This window comes from Dipodomys spectabilis, unplaced genomic scaffold (assembly GCF_019054845.1).
Source record: "Dipodomys spectabilis isolate Male_0828 unplaced genomic scaffold, ASM1905484v1 ptg000274l, whole genome shotgun sequence".
Taxonomy (NCBI): domain Eukaryota; kingdom Metazoa; phylum Chordata; class Mammalia; order Rodentia; family Heteromyidae; genus Dipodomys; species Dipodomys spectabilis.
The window spans coordinates 1,335,665-1,354,582 of NW_024870951.1; the positions used below are offsets into that span (position 1 = coordinate 1,335,665).

Below are 18,918 nucleotides of genomic sequence, written 5' to 3' on the forward strand. Positions count from 1 at the left end.
AACTTTTAAATATTTTCACTTATTGTGTTAAGAATCCAAAAAAACGAAAAAAATTTGCATATAATCACTCCAAAATGCTTTAAAAATAAATGATAAAACAGGACCCCGTGAAGTAAACTTTCTTCTACTTTTAAAATTATTCTAAAAGACTTGCGCTGGTTGGTCACATCTGTAAACCTAACTATTCTCCATATCAACACTGAAGCTAGAGATCTGTGGATAACAGTTGGAAACCAATGAGGGAAAAATAAATTCATAGGATTATTTTTCAAAAATTTCAATGAATTAGAAACAGGCCAGGAATGGAGATGTAGCTCATATAGTAGCTCACCAATCTAGAGAGGAAAGGCCTAGCAAGACTTTGAAGCACTGATTTCAAACTCTGAGCACACCAACATACATGCAATTGGATGAGAACACACGCTCTTGCACACACACACACACATTCAAAATACCTTCATATTAGTGTTTTGCATTAATTTCTTTGTTAACAATATTATATGAGTAAAATAAAGGAAATAAACTCTTCCATCTCAGAACATGTTATATGTTTTCTATTGTAAAATTCTGTACACAGGGGTCACATTTACATGAGCAAGGTAATGAGTACATTTCCTAACATGCATTGTTACCTCCTCCTTTATGTTCCCCTACCATCCCTTCCCTCCCACCTCTACAAGCACACTCCCCTCCCTAAGTACACTTCCCCTGCCTAAATTGTAAAGTTCATTTTTCATCATAGTGTCTTGTGCATCTCATTGTTATAATGGGTCAACCTGTATCCCTATTTAAGCATCTTGTTTTTTTTTCCTTTCCCTCCCCAAATTAGAGGAACGTATATACAAGATGTGGGCGCACCAACTTCAAATACAGTGTAAACGGGTTATAGCTTGGGGGAGGAACATATAAAGAAACAAAAAAAACACATCACCTGTTATAAGTACGTTAGAATCAATAACAAGCAAGAGAAAAACACACGTGTGTTCCTATCTTGGGTTTGATTTGCCTAATCTGGTCATATGTGCAAAGCTTTTAACCTTTTCTGCTTATCTCAGACATAAAATAGTTATTAAAAATTAAGGAAAACATAGGGCCTATGTTTCTTTGGATCTGGCTTACATCACTTAATATTTTTTTCCAAGTCTTTCCATTTTCTAACAAATTGGGCGATGCCATTCTTTCTGAGGGAGGCATAGAATTCCATTGGTATAAATACCACATTTTCTTGATCCATTCATCTACTGAGGGGCATCTGGGTTGGTTTCAGATCTTAGCGATGGTAAATAATGCTGCAGTAAACATAGTTGTGCTGGTAGCTTTAGTGTGGTCTTGTTTGTGATCATCTGGGTAAATGCACAAAAGTGGGATTCCTGGGTCATAGGGGAGGTCTATGTGGAGTCTTTTGAGGAACCTCCATAGTACTTTCCAAAGGGTTGAATAAGTTTACACTCCCACCAAGAATGCAGTACAGTTCTCTTGTGGCTACATCCCCTCCAGCATCTGTTGTTGTAAAAGTATGGAATGGTTCAGGAATTTGCCTGTCATCCTTTCTCAGGGGCCATTCTAATCTTCTCTGTATTGTTCCAATGTTAGAGTGCTTGATGCTGAATTGAGCATAGAACATTTTTTATATATAAAGTGTAATTTATTTTCTTAAACTAGACAATTCAACAAAAAGTAAGCTCAAAATAATTGCCATGAAATTTTAGAACCATGTACTTCTTACATAAGCACACATTTAAGAATAAAGACTGACATGTCAAAAACAAAATAATTCCAGATATTTGTTGTTCAAGAGATGTGTAAGAGGAGGAATTCAATTATTTTATATAAGGCACCTGTCATAATGAACACTGAGGCAAGTGTTAAGGTTTTTTTTTTAAAGTTTTAATGTTTTAAACATATTTAATTTTGGGAATTTGCTTATATATGCCAAAACTAGGACTGTTTGGCAGGACATAAATTTTTTTTGGGGTGGGAGTCTGCGAGTGGGGCCTGAACTCTGGGACTGGGCTCTGTCCCTCAGCTCTTCAGCTCAAAGCTACTGCTCTACCACTTGAACCAACGTGCCAGTTCCAACTTTTTTCTTTTTGCTTATGTGGTGCTGAGGAATCGAACCCAGGGCTTCATGCATGCAAGGCAAGCACTCTACCACTGAGCCACCTACCCAGCCCCAGGTCATAAAACTTTTTGATAAAGTATTTAAGATTTATGGCAGCAGACATATGCTACTAAGTATGTACATTTCAGAGTTTATAGAAATTTTACTAATGAGAAGTTGCAAAGTCTTTGTGTAAAGGAGCAGAATAAAGAGTTAAGACTTTTAACTACATAGTTTCTATTAAAAATATAGGGCTTCCTTATTTTAGATGTTAGTGAGGAACAAATGATGATATAAGCCATATACAAATGATGAGATGAGCCATAAATAGTAATCTTAATGGGTAACTTTAAAGACTGCTCATAGCCTATAAAACTCTTGTTGAACATCATAATCTTAGGCAGTTTTAAATGTACAGGAATATGAGAAAATAGTAAAATCTAATACGTAGTACCCTTCAAATACTGAAAACACTGGTAATTGTTTTGTTTTTCGTTTTATTTATCATTAATATTTAATTATTGGTTTTTCTTATTTGTAGCATTGTTTTCCTTGTTTTAATATAATACAACTTTTTGTAAGTCATCATTATGAAGTACTTGGAGAAGGTTACTGGGATGGCCAAACCATTTTTTATAGGTGCATGTGAATTTACGAAGAGGAAAATTAAGAACAAAATATTTATTTAAAAAGTTATCAAGTAGAGTCTGAATCAGGAATGTTGATAAATGTCCACACCTAAAATCTTACCCAGAGGCTGAAGCAGTGATTTTAAAGAGTTGAAGCCACAAAAGTGAGAGACTGTGTTTAGTTTTGTTTTATATTTTGATTTTGCTGGTAATGGGGCTTGAACTCTGGGTCCTACGTGCTGTCCCTCAGCTCAAGGCTAGTGCTACCACTTGAGCCACAACACCACTTCCATCTTTTTCTGCTTATGTGGTGCTGAGAAATCAAATCTAGGGCCTCATGCATGCAAGGCAAGCACTCTAACACTGAGTCACCTTCCAAGCACCTGACAGAATGTTTTTTAAAAAATCAATTATCCAACATTTGCTTTCTGCTTTGGGTTATGTTATTAAATATATGAATACCTTTTTATATCATTGTGAATTGTCATACTTCTGAATTTATACTAACTTCAACCACTTTATCCTTTTCAAAGTCATGAAATAGCTCAGAGTTTGCTTCTATGAAGATTGTTTTTACATTTAAAATTTCTCCTGAGACATTTTTATTTTTAACAAAATAACTTTATATTTCATTTTGATGGGTTATCATACATCAAATACCTTCAAATGTATATGTAGAGTCTAAAGACAGCAGTATGAATATTCTCATACTGCTCTTGTTTATCTGTTATACACTTTCAGTATTGTGATATTTCTCTTTCTCTTTCACTCTCCCATTTCCTCTCTTTCTCTTTCATGCTCCATGTCTGCTGCTCTTCTATGGTGAAAACTTTAAAAACTTGAAAAAGGAAATCAAAACAGAACTTAGAAAATGGGAAAAACTTCCATGCTCCTGGATTGGAAAGATTAACATCGTGAAAATGGCAATACTTCCCAAGGCTATCTACAAATTTAATGCGATACCTATCAAAATTCCAACCTCATTCTTCAAGGAAATAGAAGAGGCAATCCAAAAATTCATATGGAATAATAAAAGACCCCGAATAACAAAAACGCTCCTCAATGGAAAGAACACTGCTGGAGGGATATCAATACCAAATTTCAAACTCTACTATAAAGCCATAGTAATCAAAATAGCTTGGTACTGGCACAAGAACAGACTTCAGGACCAATGGCATAGAATTGAAATCCCAGAAATGAACCTAAAGACCTATAGTCATCTAATCTTTGATAAGGGAGCTAAAAAAATAGAATGGAAGAAAGACAGCCTCTTCAGTAAATGGTGCTGTCAAAATTGCTTAACTACTTGTAGAAAACTAAAGATAGATCCTTATATATCACCCTGCACCAGAATCAACTCCAAATGGATCAAAGACCTCGGAGTCAAAGCAGACACTCTGAAAACATTACAGGATGGAATAGGAGAAACCCTAGGTCTCCTTGGCCCTGGCCGAAATTTTCTGAATAGAGACCCGGAAACACAACAAATCAATGAAAGGTTGGACAAATGGGATTGCATGAAGTTGCAGAGCTTCTGCATGGCAAAGGACATAGCTAGCAAGATCAATAGAAAGCCCACAGATTGGGAGAAGATCTTCACTAGCCATAAAACGGACAAGGGTCTCATATCTGAAATATACTTGGAACTCAAAAAATTAAATCCCCCAACAATAAATCCTCAAAGAAACAACTGCCCAATAAATAAGTAGGCTAATGACTTAAAGAGAAACTTCTCTGAAGAAGAAAGAAGGATGGCCAATAGAAACATGAAAAAATGCTCAACCTCCCTAGCCATAAAAAAATGCAAATCAAAACAACATTGTCATACCACCTCACCCTAATATGTCCCTCCCCTACAGTATAACCCCTGCTGTCACTATATTTGATGTCGGTATAATTTGTGGAGGGGAAGTGGAAAAACAAGTCGTTTAAATAAGGATACAGGTGGACCTGTTGCAACAATGAGAAGTACAAGTTGTCATGTCAAAATCGAACTTTACAACTTGGGGGGGGGGGGAGGAGGGGGGGAGGAAAGATGGGAAGAGATAGGAAGGGTAAACAAAGGAGGAGGCTACAATGCTTGATAAGATATGTACTCACCGTCTTGCCCATGTAATTATAAACCCTCTGTACAGTATTTTCACAATAAGAAAAAAAAGAATTTCTGCTGGTCTACTATTATCCATCAGAATCCACTGGTTTTGTGGGAACATGATAGCGACCATCAGTTACCCTTGCATTCTTTAAGAGTTATAACAGTGACGTGATGTTATTCATTTCTATTCTAAATGGCAAAACAACAGATCTAGGAATTCCTTTTCACTTTTACTACTGTTATAAATTTTATCTCATAGGAATCATTGAAACGGATAGGATACTTTTAACCTCTGACATAAAAGTTCGTTTTCTTTTTTCTTTTACAAACGACCTTTTTCTTTTATTATAAGTAAATACATGTAATGAAAACAATGCTTTCCTGTGGAAAGTAGACCGAATATATTCAGGGATGAAAAACTAGGTAATGGGGGAAGTGATTACAAAGGATGCCCATCATAGAGCACGGAACCTCAGAGCAGTTTATCATGTACACTTTGTGAGAATGACAATGTGCTGGGAACTATAGATTAAATCATTGAACAACTTATATAAACATATACACATATATTTATATATGTATATTTATTTTTAAATGCATATATGTGTGTATATGCCCTTATGTATGTATACATGCATGTTACTATACACAAAAATACATACATACACACATGTACACATGCACACATGGAGAAAGACACATAGTTACAGACAACACAAGTTTCACTACTTGTTGAATATGCCTTAGACATAATGTTTGGAATCAAATATGTTGAAGATGTATTTGTCTCTAAATATTCTTTTACCACTCCTATCTCTTTTTTTAAAGTAATTTATTAATTTATATGATAGTCCTATTCTTACAGCACACTGGAGACAGGTAACTTGCCAAATACATGAAGCAGTTTGTTATGTACTCAATACAAGATCCACCCCAGTGTAGACCTTGAACTCTGGGCTTAGGCGCTGTCCCTCAGCTCTTCATCTCAAGGCTAGTGCTCTACCACTGGAGCCACAGCACCACTTCCAGCTTTTTCTGTTTATGTGGTGCTGAAGAATTGAACCCAGGCCTCATGCATGCAAAGCAAGAACTCTACCACTGAGCCATCTTCCCAGCATCTCCTCTTATCTCTTCAAATGGGTAGGTTTTGACACATTCGACTTTCAAAATGCAGTACAAGTGATAGCAAGTCAATCGGAAATCTCAGTAAGTAAACGTCATATGGCGTCTCTTGTTCCCCAGGGAATGCTAGTTCTTGTAGACACTCTCAAAAACCAAAGTACCAGGAAAATACCCTGGTACAGAATAAAGTTATAAGGCTTTAAATGGCATTCTTCCATGAGTTCTTTTCCAACAGCCAGCATCAATTCTTAAGCAGATGAGTGAGTCCTCAGAAGATTGGAGCTCAGGTCAACATTTAACAAACTCATGTGAAAAGTCCTATGTGAGAAATGCTGACTGAGGTCTTGCTGATTTCATGGTCAAGAAAATAAGACAAAAAGAAAGTATTTTAATGTATTAAAATTTGAGAATAATTTGTAACCTGTCAATAAATGTGTAGAACACAATTATACCAAAATGACAAAAAATGATGTGCATGTGAATTACGTGCTCTTGGACTTGGCGAGTGATCTTAGGCGTGTCTACACAAGTAGAATCAGCACAAATCAATCAGCATTTCTTCATTTAAGATACAAGGAAAGGATACAGGTTGACCCATTGCAACAATGAGATGTACAAGACACTCTATCGGGGGAGGGGGTTGGAGGGAAGAGTTGGGAGGCGTGAAGGGAAGGGATGGTAGGGGAAAAACCAAGGAGGGGGATAAAATGCTCAATAAGAATTGTACTCATTACCTTACATATGTAACTGTAAACACTCTGCACAGGACATTTACAATAAAAATATGTATTAAAAACATACAAGGAAAGCTTCTGTACTTATCGGAAGTTGTATTTGTCACTCAATATCAGTAAGGTATCAGTTTTATGATCACAGGCATATTAAAATTCTGGATGCTCAAATTCTCTACATAAGCACAGTCTATTATTTACATTAGAATCTGCCCACATCCTAGTGCAGTGTAATTGCAATGAAAATTTTTACTACATTCTAAGTTTGTAATAAAAATAAAATCATATGCACTATCAACTGATGCAAATTTTTTCAGATAATTTTTTAGTGTGAAAATACTGTAAACAGAGGATTCAATTACTTGGGCAAGGAAATGAGTATATTTCTTACCAAGCATTTTTGCCACCTCCTTTGTTTCCCCTTCCCATCCCTTCCCTTCTCACCACCCCGGCCCCTCTCCTCTTTAATTCCCGCCCCCCAACCAAAGTTGTAATGGTCGTTTTTCCATATAAAGTCTTGTACATCTCATTGTTGCAACACGTCCACCTGTATCCATATATAAACAATTTGTTATTCCCTTTCGCCTCCACAAATTATATTAACATAAACTACAGTGAAAGCAGGGGTTATACCTTGGGCAAGGGACATAAAATGCAAGAAACAAATCATCTTATAAATATGTTAGAAACAATAAGAAAAAAAAAACATTTGAATCCTTACCTTAGGGTTCATTTCATCAAACATCTACTTATCTGAACGTTTCTGCTGTCTCAGACATATACTAGGGATTGCAAGTAAGGGAAACCATGAGAACTATGTTTCTTTGGGGCTGTCTTGCTTTACTTAATATATTTTTTCCAATTCTTCCCATTTCCTAACAAATGGAGCAATGTCATTCTTTCTGATGGAGGCATAGAATTCCATTGTGTATATATACCACATTTTCTTGATCCATTCATCTACTGAGGGGCATCTGTGTTGGTTCCATATCTTAGCCATGGTAAATAATGCTGCAATAAACATGGTTTTACTGGTAGCTTTAGTAAGGTCTTATTTGTGATCATTTGGGTCAAAGCCCAAAAGTGGGATTGCTGGGTCATTGGACAGCTCTATGTGGCGTCTTTGAGGAACCTCCATACTAATTTCGAAAGTGGTTGAACAAGTTTACACTCCTACCAACAATGCAGTAAGGTTCCCTTCTGTCCACATCCCCTCCAGCATCTTTTGCAATTATATTTCTTGATTTAGCCATTGGAACTGGGGTGAGGTGATATCACAATGTTGTTTTGATTTGTATTTCTCTTATGACTAGGGAGGTTGAGCATTTCCTCATGTATCTATTTCCCTTCCTTCTTTCCTCTTCAGTGGGCCTTTAGCCCACTTATTTATTGCCCAGTTGTTTCATTGAAAATTTGTTGTTGGGGAATTTAATTTTTTGAGTTCCAGGTATATTTTAGATATGAGACCCTTGATCTTGCTAGCTATGTGTTAGCCATGCAGAAGTTCTGCAATTCCATGCAATCCCATTTTTCCAACCTTTCTTTGATTTGTTGTGTTTCCAGGTCTCTATTAAGAAAATATTGACCTGTGAAAAGGAGACCTAGGGTTTCTCTAATTCCATCCTTTAAAGATTTCAGAGTGTCTGCTTTGACTCCGAGGTATCTGATCAATGTGGAGATGATTCTGGTGCAGGGTGATATATAAGGATCCATCTTTAGTTTTCTACAAATGATTAACCAATTTTTCCAGCACTATTTACTGAAGAGGGTGTCTTTCTTCCATTCTAGTTTTTAGCTCCCTTATTGAAGATTACAGTGCTATAGGTCTGTGGGTTCATTTCTGGGTTTTCAATTCTATTCTAGGTATATTTTAGATATGAGACCCTTGTCCATTGTATGGCTAGTGAAGATCTCCCAATGCGTGGTCTTTCTGTTGATCTTGTTAGCTATACCCTTTGCCATGAAGAAGCTCAGCAATTTCATGCAATCCCATTTGTCCAACCTCTCTTTGATTTGTTGTGTTTCTAGGTTTCTATTAAGAAATTTTAGGCCTGTACCAAGGAGACCTATGATTTCTGCTATTCCATCCTGTAATGTTTTCAGAATGTCTGCTTTGGCTCTGAGGTCTTTGATCCATTTGGAGTTGATTCTGGTACAGGGTGTTATATAAGGATCGAGCTTTAGTTTTCTACAAGTAGTTAACCAGTTTTGCCAGCACCATTTACTGAAGAGGCTGTCTTTTCTCTATTCTAATTTTTTAACTCCCTTATCAAAGATTAGATGGCTTATATGTCTGTAGGTTCCTTTCTGGGTTTTCAGCTCTATTCCATTGGTGCTGAGGTCTGTTCTTGTGCACGTACCAAGCTGTTTTGATTATTATGGATTTATAGTAGAGTTTGAAATTTGGTATTGATATTCCTCCAGCACTGTTCTTTCTGTTAAGGATTGTTTTTGCTATTTGGGGCCTTTAATAGTTCCATGTAAATTTTTGGATTGCCTCTTCTTTTTCCTTGAAGAATGCCGTGGGAACATTGAAAGGCATCACATTGAATTAGCAGATAGCCTTGGGGATTATTGCCATTATCACGATGTAAATCCTTCCAATCCAGGAACATGAGAGGTTTTTCCACTTTCTAATTTCTGTTTGATTTCCCTTTTCACGTTTTTAAATTTTTCTTTTTTCCACGTTTTTAAAATTTTTCATTATAGAGGTCCTTCACTTCTTTGGTTAAGTTAATTGCTAGGTATTATTGATTGTGGGACTATTACAAATGGAGTTGCTTTCCTGATTTCAGACACACTTTTCTCATTGCTGCCATACAGAAAAGCCATTGATTTTTGAGGGTTAATTTTATACCCCATTACTTTGCCAAAATTTAGAATCAGCTTGAGTCATTTGGGTGTGGAGTCCGTGGGATTCATTAAACACAAGCTAATGTCATCTGAAAAGAGGGAGAGTTTTATTTAATCTTTCCCTGTTTGGATCCCTTTATTGCCTCTTTTCTTATTGCTGTAGCTAGTCATTCTATTACTAAATTGAAGTGGAGAGAGTGGTCATCCTTGTCTCATTCCTGAGTTAAGATGAAATGGCTTTAGTTTTTCACCATTAAGTAAAATTCTGGCTGTTTATCATATACAGCCTTTATTGTATTGAGGAATGTTCCCTGGATTCCTAATTTTTCCAGAACCCTCATCACAAAGGATTGTTGGATCTTGTCAAATGCTTTTTTCTACATCTATTGAGATAATCATGTGGTTCTTATCCTTGCTCCTGTTGATGTGATGAATTATGTTAATTGATTTGTGTATATTGAACCAGCTTTGCAGCCCTGAAATGAATCTTGTTTGATGGTGGTGTATGAGTTTTTGGATGAATTGTTGAAATTGATTGGGCAGAATTTTGTTGAGAAGTTTTGCATTAATGTTCATCAAAGAAATGGGTCCATAGTTCTCTTTCTTTGATGAGTCCCTGCCTGGTATTGGGATGAGGGTTATGATGGCTTCATAGAATGAGTTCGGTAGTGAACTTTCTATTTCAATTCCATTGAAGAGTTGGAAAAGTATTGATGTGAGCTCTGCCATGAAGGCCTTATAGAATTCCGCTGTAAAGCTGCTTTTCTGAGATGGGAGGTCTCTTATTACTGTTTCTATTTCAGTGTTTGATATGAGCCAGTTAAGATGGTTTAACTCACCTTGGTTTGTTTCAGCATTTTGATATTGGCTTGGAAAACGTCTATTTCTGCCAGGCACTCTAACTTATTAGCATAATATTTTGAGAAGTATTCTCTTATAATGTTCTGAATCTTGGTTGTTACTGTGGTGATGTTTCCATTCTCATACCTGAGTTTATTTATTTGAGTGTGTTCTCTTCTTTTTCTCATAAGATTTGCTAAGGATCTGTCAATTTTTTTAATTTTTCAAAGTATCAACTCTTTGGTTTTTGGTTCTTACAATTTTTATTTTTGGATTCTAATTCGTTTAATTCTGGTGTAATTTTAATGATTTCTTTCCATCTACTGTATTGTAGCTAGGCGCCAGTGGTTCATGATTGTAACTCTAGCTACTAAAGTGGCTGAGAGCTGAGAATCATGGTTCAAAGCTAGCCTAGGCAGGAAAGTCCATGAGACTTACCTCAAATGAGACAAAAGAAAACTGTTAGTTGCTCAAGTGGAAAGAGCACTAATCTTGAGCTGAAGAGCTGAGGGGCAGTGTCCAGGTCCAGATTTCAAGTCCCACGACTGACAACAATTAAAAATAAACATTTACAAATAAACAATATTTTGACATAAATGTTAAATATATATTCTAAAAATTTTTAAATCCTCACTGGATATATTAGTTTATATAAATATATAGAAGTGTTTTCTGGTTTTAGTTGTTTTTGAGTCAATTGTGTAAATCAAACATTTCTCATTCAATTCATATGTGTAGTTTTATAAACTTATAGGCCATAGTATAAAATTAGCAGATATGTGATAGACAGTGCTGTTTTAGGTATCTACCTTGGGATTCTAAAATTAAGACTTCTCCCCCAAAATCGATATGCCCTCTAACCTTGTCAGAGGTTTCATCTTATTGGAGCAGAAAAGTATCATCGTTTGGAACAACTGTAACATTTTACATGTATTCCACTTAGTTTAACAACCAAAACATTCAAGTCATCTGAACCATGCAAGTAATAACAAAATGTCTTCTGACCTTTTTATTCTCTTAAGAGATGAAAATCTTTAATTATACATTTATTTTTTTCTCCCTAAGATCCTATATCTTAGGAAGATCTTTTTGTGTAACCCTGTGTTCCTGATAAGAAAACCAGAACAAAGGCAATAATGAAAATAGGCAATGAAAATACTTGAAAGCAGTATTGCCATTTTCACTATATTAAGTCTGCCTATCCAAGAGCATGGGAGGTCTTTCCATTTCCTAGTATCTTGTGTAATTTCTTTCTTTAACTTTTTATAGTTTTATTTATTTTTTTTATTGTGAAAATACTGTAAAGAGGGTTTATAATTACATGGGCAACATAATGAGTACATTTCTTATCAATCATTGTACACTCCTCCTTTGTTTCCCCTTCCCATCTCTTCCCATGCTCCTCCCGCCCCCACAACCCAATCCTTCTTCCCCCCACCAAAGTTGTAAAGTTTGTATTCGACATAATGACTTGTATACCTCATTGTTACAATAGATCCACCTGTCTCCCTATTTGAATAATTTGTTTTTTTCTCTTCCCCTCCACAAATTATATCAACATCAAATACAGTGAAAGCAGGGGTTACACCGTGGGGCAGGAACATACAAAGCAACAAAGAACTAATCTTATAAATGTGTTAGAAACAATCACCTGAAAGAAAAAATACATTTGAATGCTTATCTTAGGGCTCATTTCTCTAACATCAACTTATCTGACCTTTCTGCTTGACTCAGAATATACTAGTTTTAGCAAATAAGGGAAATCATGGGACCTAAGTTTCTTTGGGCCTGGGTTACTTCACTTAATATAATTTTTCCAAGTCTTTCCATTTCCTAACAAATGGGGCAATGTCATTCTTTCTGATGGAGGCACAGAATTCCATTGTGTATATATACCACAGTTTTATAGTTTTCATTAAATAGTTCTTTTACATCTTTGGTTAGGTTAATTCTTAAATATTTTATTTTGGGGGAGGTTATTGTGAATGGGGTTGCTCCCTTTCTGCTTTTACATTGTCAGTGTACAGGAAGGCAACTGATTTTATGGGTTGATTTTGTATCCTGCTACTTTGCTGAAGTGACTTATGATTTCTAAGAGTTTGGGAATGGAGTTTTTGTGATCATGAAGGTATAGTATTTTGTCATCTGTAAAAAGGGATAGTTTAACTTCTTCTTTTCCTATGCGGATCCCTTTAATGTCTTTTTCTTACCTTATTTACCTGGGTAAGGGTTCCAGGACTATTTTGAAGAGGAATGGAGACAGTGGGCATCCTTGCCTTGTTCCTGATTTTAAGTGAATTGGTTTTAGCATTTCCGCATTAAGTATAATATTGGCTATTGGTCTGTCATAAATGGCTTTTATTGTTTTAAGAAATGTTCCTTCTATTCTTATTTTCTCTAGAGCTTTTACCATGAATGAATGTTGAATTTTATCAAAGGCCTTTCCAGTATCTGTGGAGATAATCATGTGGTTCTTGACCTTGACCTTGGCTCTGTTGATGTGTAGGATTACATTTATTGACTTATGTATGTTAAACCATCCCTGCATCTCTGGGATGAAGCCTATCTGATCATAGTGTATGACTTTTTTTATGTTTCTGGATTCTGTTAGCTAGAATCCTGTTAAGGATCTTTGCATCTGTGTTCATCAAGGAAATTGTCCTGTAATTCTCTTTTTTGGTTGGGTCTTTGCCTGGTTTGAGGATGAGTGTGATATTGGCTTCGTAGAATGAGTTTGGGATAGCTCCCTCCTTCTCTGTTTCTCTGAAGAGCTTGAGGATTATGGCCATTAGTTCTTCTTTAAAGGTCTTACAGAATTCTGCTGTGAATCCATCTGGTCTTGGGCTTTTTTTGTTGGAAGACTTCTGATTGTTTCTGTATCTCATTGTAGGATATTGGCTTATTTAATGATTTACTTCTTCTTTGCTCAGTTTGGGCAACTTGTATTTCTCTAAAAATGCATCCATTTCTGCCAGGTTTTCTTACTTTAGAGAGTATAACTTTTGAAATTAGTCCGTTAAGATTGTTTTAGATATTTTGTGTATGTATTGTGAATTTTCCTATGGCATCCCTAATCCTGTTAATATGGGTTTCCTCTCTTCTTTTTAATTAATCTTGCCAACGGTCCATCAATTTTATTTATTTTTTCAAAGAACCAGTTTTTTCTTTGGGTAATTCTGGCTATGGTTCTACAATTTTCTAATTCATTAATCTCCAGTATTAGTTTGGTTATCTGGCTCCTTCTAGTAAATTTAGGTTGCATTTTTTTTTCATGTTTTTCTAGCTATTTTAATTGCAACATGAGATAATTTACTTGGTCTGTCTCTATTTTCTTGATGTGGGCACTGAGGGCAATAAATTTTCCCCTCACGACTGCTTTTGATGTGTCCTACAAGTTTCTTTGTGCGGTGTTTTCATTTTCATTGAGTTGTAGGAAATTATTTCTTCTTTGTTCTCTTCTGTTACCTAGCCATTGCTTAGAAGTGTGCTGTTCAATTTCCATGTATTAGAATAATTTCTGCTGTATGCTTTGTTATTGAGAACTAGCTTGATTCCACTGTGGTCAGATAGGATAGAGGGGATTAAGTCGATCCCCTTGTATTTGCTTAAGTTCCTTGCATGAACTATGATATGGTCTATTTTGGAGAAAGTTCCATGAGCTACTAAGAAGAATGTGTACTCTGTTGTTTTAGGGTGAAATACTCGGTAGATGTCAGTTAATTCCGTTGAAGTATGGCCTCACTTAATTCAGTAGCTTCTTTTCCAATCCTCTGTTTGGTAGACCTGTCCTTTGGCGAGAGTGGGGTGTTAAAGTCTACTAGTATTATCATATTGGGATCTATTTTATTCTGTAAGTTTGAGAGTATCTGCTTAACATATCTGGGTGCACCAATGTTTGGGGAATATAAGTTGGTAATATAAGAGGGAACTGTCCTCCTCTTGGGTTGTTCCCTGTATTAATATGTAGTGTCCAGCCTTGTCTTTTTGTATTGATTATAATGAAAAGTTTATCTTCTGAGATATCAGGCTTGCTACACTTGCTTTCTTACTGGGGGCATTTGATTGGTAGATCCTTTTCCAACTCTTTACTCTGAGTTTGTTTGTATGTTTGGCTGAGAGGTGTGTCTCCTGAAGGCAACAGATGGATGGGTCATGTTTTCTAATCCAATCCGCAGTTCTTTTTCTTTTGATTGGCAAATTAAGCCCGTTAATATTAAGAGATAGTATAGAGAGATGCATTTTGATCCCTGTCATTCCCAATTTCCCTCAGTTTTTCTTCTTTCCTTTCCTCCTGTGCTTGCTCAGTTAGATTTCTATTAATGACTGTGTGGATACATGTCCCTGTTCCTGGTTGCTTTCTTCAGGTTGTGTTCCCACTCTTAGTATTCTTTGTAATGCTGGCTTAATGTTTATGTATTCATTTAGTTTTTATTTGCTATTAAAAATTTTCAGCTCTCCATCGAATGTGAATGCTAGCTTTTCCGAGTATATCAGTCTGGGTTGACAGTTATTGGCTCTCAGCGCTCGTATGGTACTTTCCCAGGTCTTTCTTGCATCCAGTATTTGTGTGGAGAGATCTGCAGTGATTCTAATTTTTTCCCGTTTATTATAGCTCCTTCTTCATTTTTGCTGCATGCAAGATGGTTTCCTTATTATTCAGGTCTATCATTTTTACTATAATGTGTCTAGAAGTGTTCCTCCTGGTGTCTTGCTTGTTAGGTGTTCTATATGCTTCTGTTATGTAGGTAAGATATTCTTTTTTGAGATGGGGATAATTTCACTGATTATCTTGTTGAATAGGTGTTGCATTCCCTTGCTTTGATATTCCTCACCTTCGTCCACTCCAATTATACAAAAGTTAAATTTCTTGGCACTATCTGCTTGCTCTTGAATTTCCCTTGGGCATAATTTAAGTGATGTTTCCATATCTGTCATTGTTTGGTCCAGTTGGTGTATTCTGTCTTCTGTATCTGACACTCTACATTCCATTTCGTTCACTCTGTTAACTGTGGCTTCCATTGTGGTTTGCAAGGAAGAAATGGACTCATTTATGGATTTGGTGTTGGTTCTCAAAGTACTGATCTCACCTCTTAATAAGGTATGTATTGCCTATTTTGGCATTTTTCTCACTTCTGAGTGAGGTATGTACTTCCTCTACTTTTGTGTGTACCTCGTGTTTGAGATCCTGCATCTCTTTCGATAGTTTGTCCCCATGTTCTTTAATTTCTGGTCTATTTCTCGCTTTATTTTTTGAGTCATTGTCTCCAGAATCCCTTGGATGTAGCTTTTGTCTTTCATTCCTGCTTTGCTCCCACTGGGGCTCTCCCCTGTGTGGCTGCTGGCTATTGGGGATACCTTGCTATCCTGGCTATTAATAAATCTTGTAATTTTTGTCTGTGATTTTCCCATGTGGGTCCAGGATTATTGGAGACTAATCTGAAATTTTGTTTTGGTCAATATGTGTCTGATTTTGCTTGGTTGTTGTTTCTGTGTTGGTAGAGAGTTTGTACCTGATTTCGGTTCTGTTGGGGGTCGACCTCCAGCTGCTGGTCTGACCCACATAGGGTTCTCAGCTCTTTGCTGTAGATCACTGGCAGCTCTCGTCATTGGAAGGGTTGAGTGGCCTAGACTGCTCCTGTTTGCTCCTACGGGTGCTCTTGGCAAGATTGGATGTGCTGGATGAACTCTCTCAGATGCTGGAGTCTGCTATGGGCTCCTGATGGTTTTTTTTTGTGGAGGAAAGGCTGGTTTTGGGCTTGCACTCTGGGCTTGGGCACTGTCCCTCAGATCTTAAGCTCAAGGATGGCATCCTACCATTTGAACCACAGCACCACTTCTGACCCTTTGTGCTTATGTGGTGCTGAGGAATCAGATCCAAGACCTCATGCACCCAACACAAGCACTCTACTGCTGAGCCACCTTACCAGCCTGAGCTCCTGCCTATTATCAGGTCCTGGTGGCCTGTGTTGTCTAATAACCTAGAATATATGGATCGGGTTCTGGTGGGGTTTGGGCTTCTCTTGTCCTGAGCCCCCCTGGTCTTTTGCTCTCACAGGCGTGCTTCCCAGTGGGTGCAGTTCCTTGTTTTCTCCCCTCTGCTGAGGCTTATGCTCAGCTTCTGACTTCAGTTGTGAAAGGTTGGTTGTGTTGCTCAGGCACTGGATCCCCAGGCCTGGTCCCGGCCCAAGGCCTGGGGAACGCGGGTTGGAGATGTGCTGCTGTGTATCCCACCTAGGTTACACAGCCTGGGGTACACAGTTCAAATTTCTTCCACTGTTGGGTATCTTGACCCAGGGGTGCTGTTCCTGGCTTGGGCGTTTAAGCTCCCTTCCAGGGGCGCTCTTGCTGTAGCCTGGTCAGCTGAGTGTGCTACACGGTTTGGTGGAGCTCTCCAACAGTTCCCAGTTTTAGTGGGTCCTGTGGTACAGGTGTTGGGGTAGGAGGTCTGGCTCATGGTCTGGGGATTCCCACCAGCCCTGGTCTCTCTTGAGGGATACAGAGTCCCCTGCGGGGTACTCACCCTGGAGCTAGTTGTTTCTGTGTGATGTAGGTCATTGGTTGCCTTTCCAATCAGAGTTCAGTTGAGGTGTATGTGGGCTGGGCTGGGCGGTGGTAGCTCTGTGTGATTCTCTTCTGTCTCTGCCTAATTTGATGCTGTTTGGGTCTGCACCATGAGATGGGCCTCTAACCTCTGCCCGAGGGGTGGGGGAGGGGCCTCCGTGCAGGTTCTGAGTACTGGGGTTTGTCTGCATTTGCACTCTCCGGATCAGCACCAGTTCCTTGCATGTCTTCTGCTCTGGTGTTCGGTGGGAGTCCCATGTAGTTCTGGGGTTCCTGCCATGGGGTTGAGGGGCTTTGGTGGGATGGAGCCTCTCTGCTCAGATGGAGAGTGAGGGGCGGGATCTTTGTTCAAGCTCCCAGCTAGGAGGTTTCTCCGTTCATCACGATCAGTGGGTCTGACACTAGTACCTCGGGCTGCTTCTGCGCAGGTTATCTGCAGACAAACTCCTGTATCTCTGGGACTTGGACAGCCCCTGCTGGGTGTTCTGGCCATGGCTTGGTGTGCTGCTGCGCGGCCAGTAAAGGTTGAGGGAGGAGTCTTCCTGCTCCTCTGTTCTGAAATTCTTCTTTTTCTCTCTTTCTTTTTTGTTATTTTCCACCTTCTGTTTTTCTCTGGGTGTTCATCTTTTTGTTGTTGTCAGTCTCTTGGGGAGATTAAGCATCGGAACTTGAACTCTCTTTTGGGTTGGGGAGAGCTATGGCGTTTCCGTACTGCCCTGTCACCATCTTGGTACCCCTTCTCATCTATTTTTTTATTGTGAAAATACTGTACAGAGGGATTACAATTACATGGGCAAGATAATGAGTACATTTCTTATCAAGCATTGTAGCTCCTCCTTTTTTTCTCCTTCCCATCCCTTCCCATCCTCCTCCAGGAAAGTATGAAATTCTTGATTTGAAGCCTTTTGCTTGATATCCACAACATGTCATTCTTCCTTTATTAATAGGAGAATTTGGAGAAAGGATTAGAATTCACACTACAAAAAGGAGAAGAGGAAAAGAGAAGGAGAAATCTAGATATTTTGTTCTTCCTCATCTCAATCACAAGGTCTGGATAATGATTATGGATATTAGATACAATGACCTAAAATGATTAAACCCATCTATAGAAAATAGATAACCCCATAAATGATCACATGGAGAATGTTTATTTATAAAAAAATTGTAATAATGTCCAACAGGAAATCTTATCTATTTGTTTAGTTCTTGTTTTGTATTTATTAAATTCTAGTATGCTATAATCAACTAACATAAAGGTATAAAATATAAGAAACTAACATCTTAATATCATATTCTAACATTAGCTTAATTCTGCTTTTGTTATATGGTGAGGCTGTATTTGAGTTTTGCCTCAATTTCACATGATATATTCTTCTAGTATATAAGTTGAAAGAAGACTCATTTTGAAACTATGCTATTTTTATAGCTAAGGGAAAACAATTCAGCTATTAGACACAGACAATGAGACAGAAATCTCCCCTAGAAATAGCCTTTCACTACTTCTGGTTCCTTTTTTTAAGCTGATGTAAGTCACATGAACCAGCTTGACATTGCAAAGTACAGGTAAATCTCACCAACAGGACGCTGATGCAGGACATAGAGTAATATGACCATATATACAACACTTGAGATAAAGAGGGGGGAAAAAAGAGAACTACAATACAATCAATCATACTCGCTATCACAAATCTCTACAAGAAGGAAGTTATTATGTACCTTTATTTTTAAAACTACTGAGATCTTCAAATCATGTCTTTTATGCTTGGATGTTACAGGAATTAGAGAACATTTTGATACTGAGACAGCATATAATTTCCAAGAAAGCTGGAGTAAGCATTTCAATACTACCGTTTATTCTCCAAGAAAAGAAACCATTTCATAGACAATACTTTATACTTTCTTACCTAGTATCTTTTTTTCCAGAAATGGATTTTGTTAATATATGTTACTATCCACCAGAATAAATGTTTCATTTCTCTTCATCTT

The 18,918-nt window shown here is 37.5% G+C and overlaps 1 non-coding gene across 1 annotated transcript; it reads right to left on the reverse strand.

Annotated features, from left to right (window-relative positions):
- Positions 1-1,510: 1,510 nt before the first annotated feature.
- Positions 1,511-1,613, reverse strand: LOC122126309. The gene has a single exon (XR_006150891.1). It is a non-coding gene; the product is annotated as a U6 spliceosomal RNA (small nuclear RNA).
- Between the last annotated feature and the right edge of the window lie 17,305 nt (positions 1,614-18,918).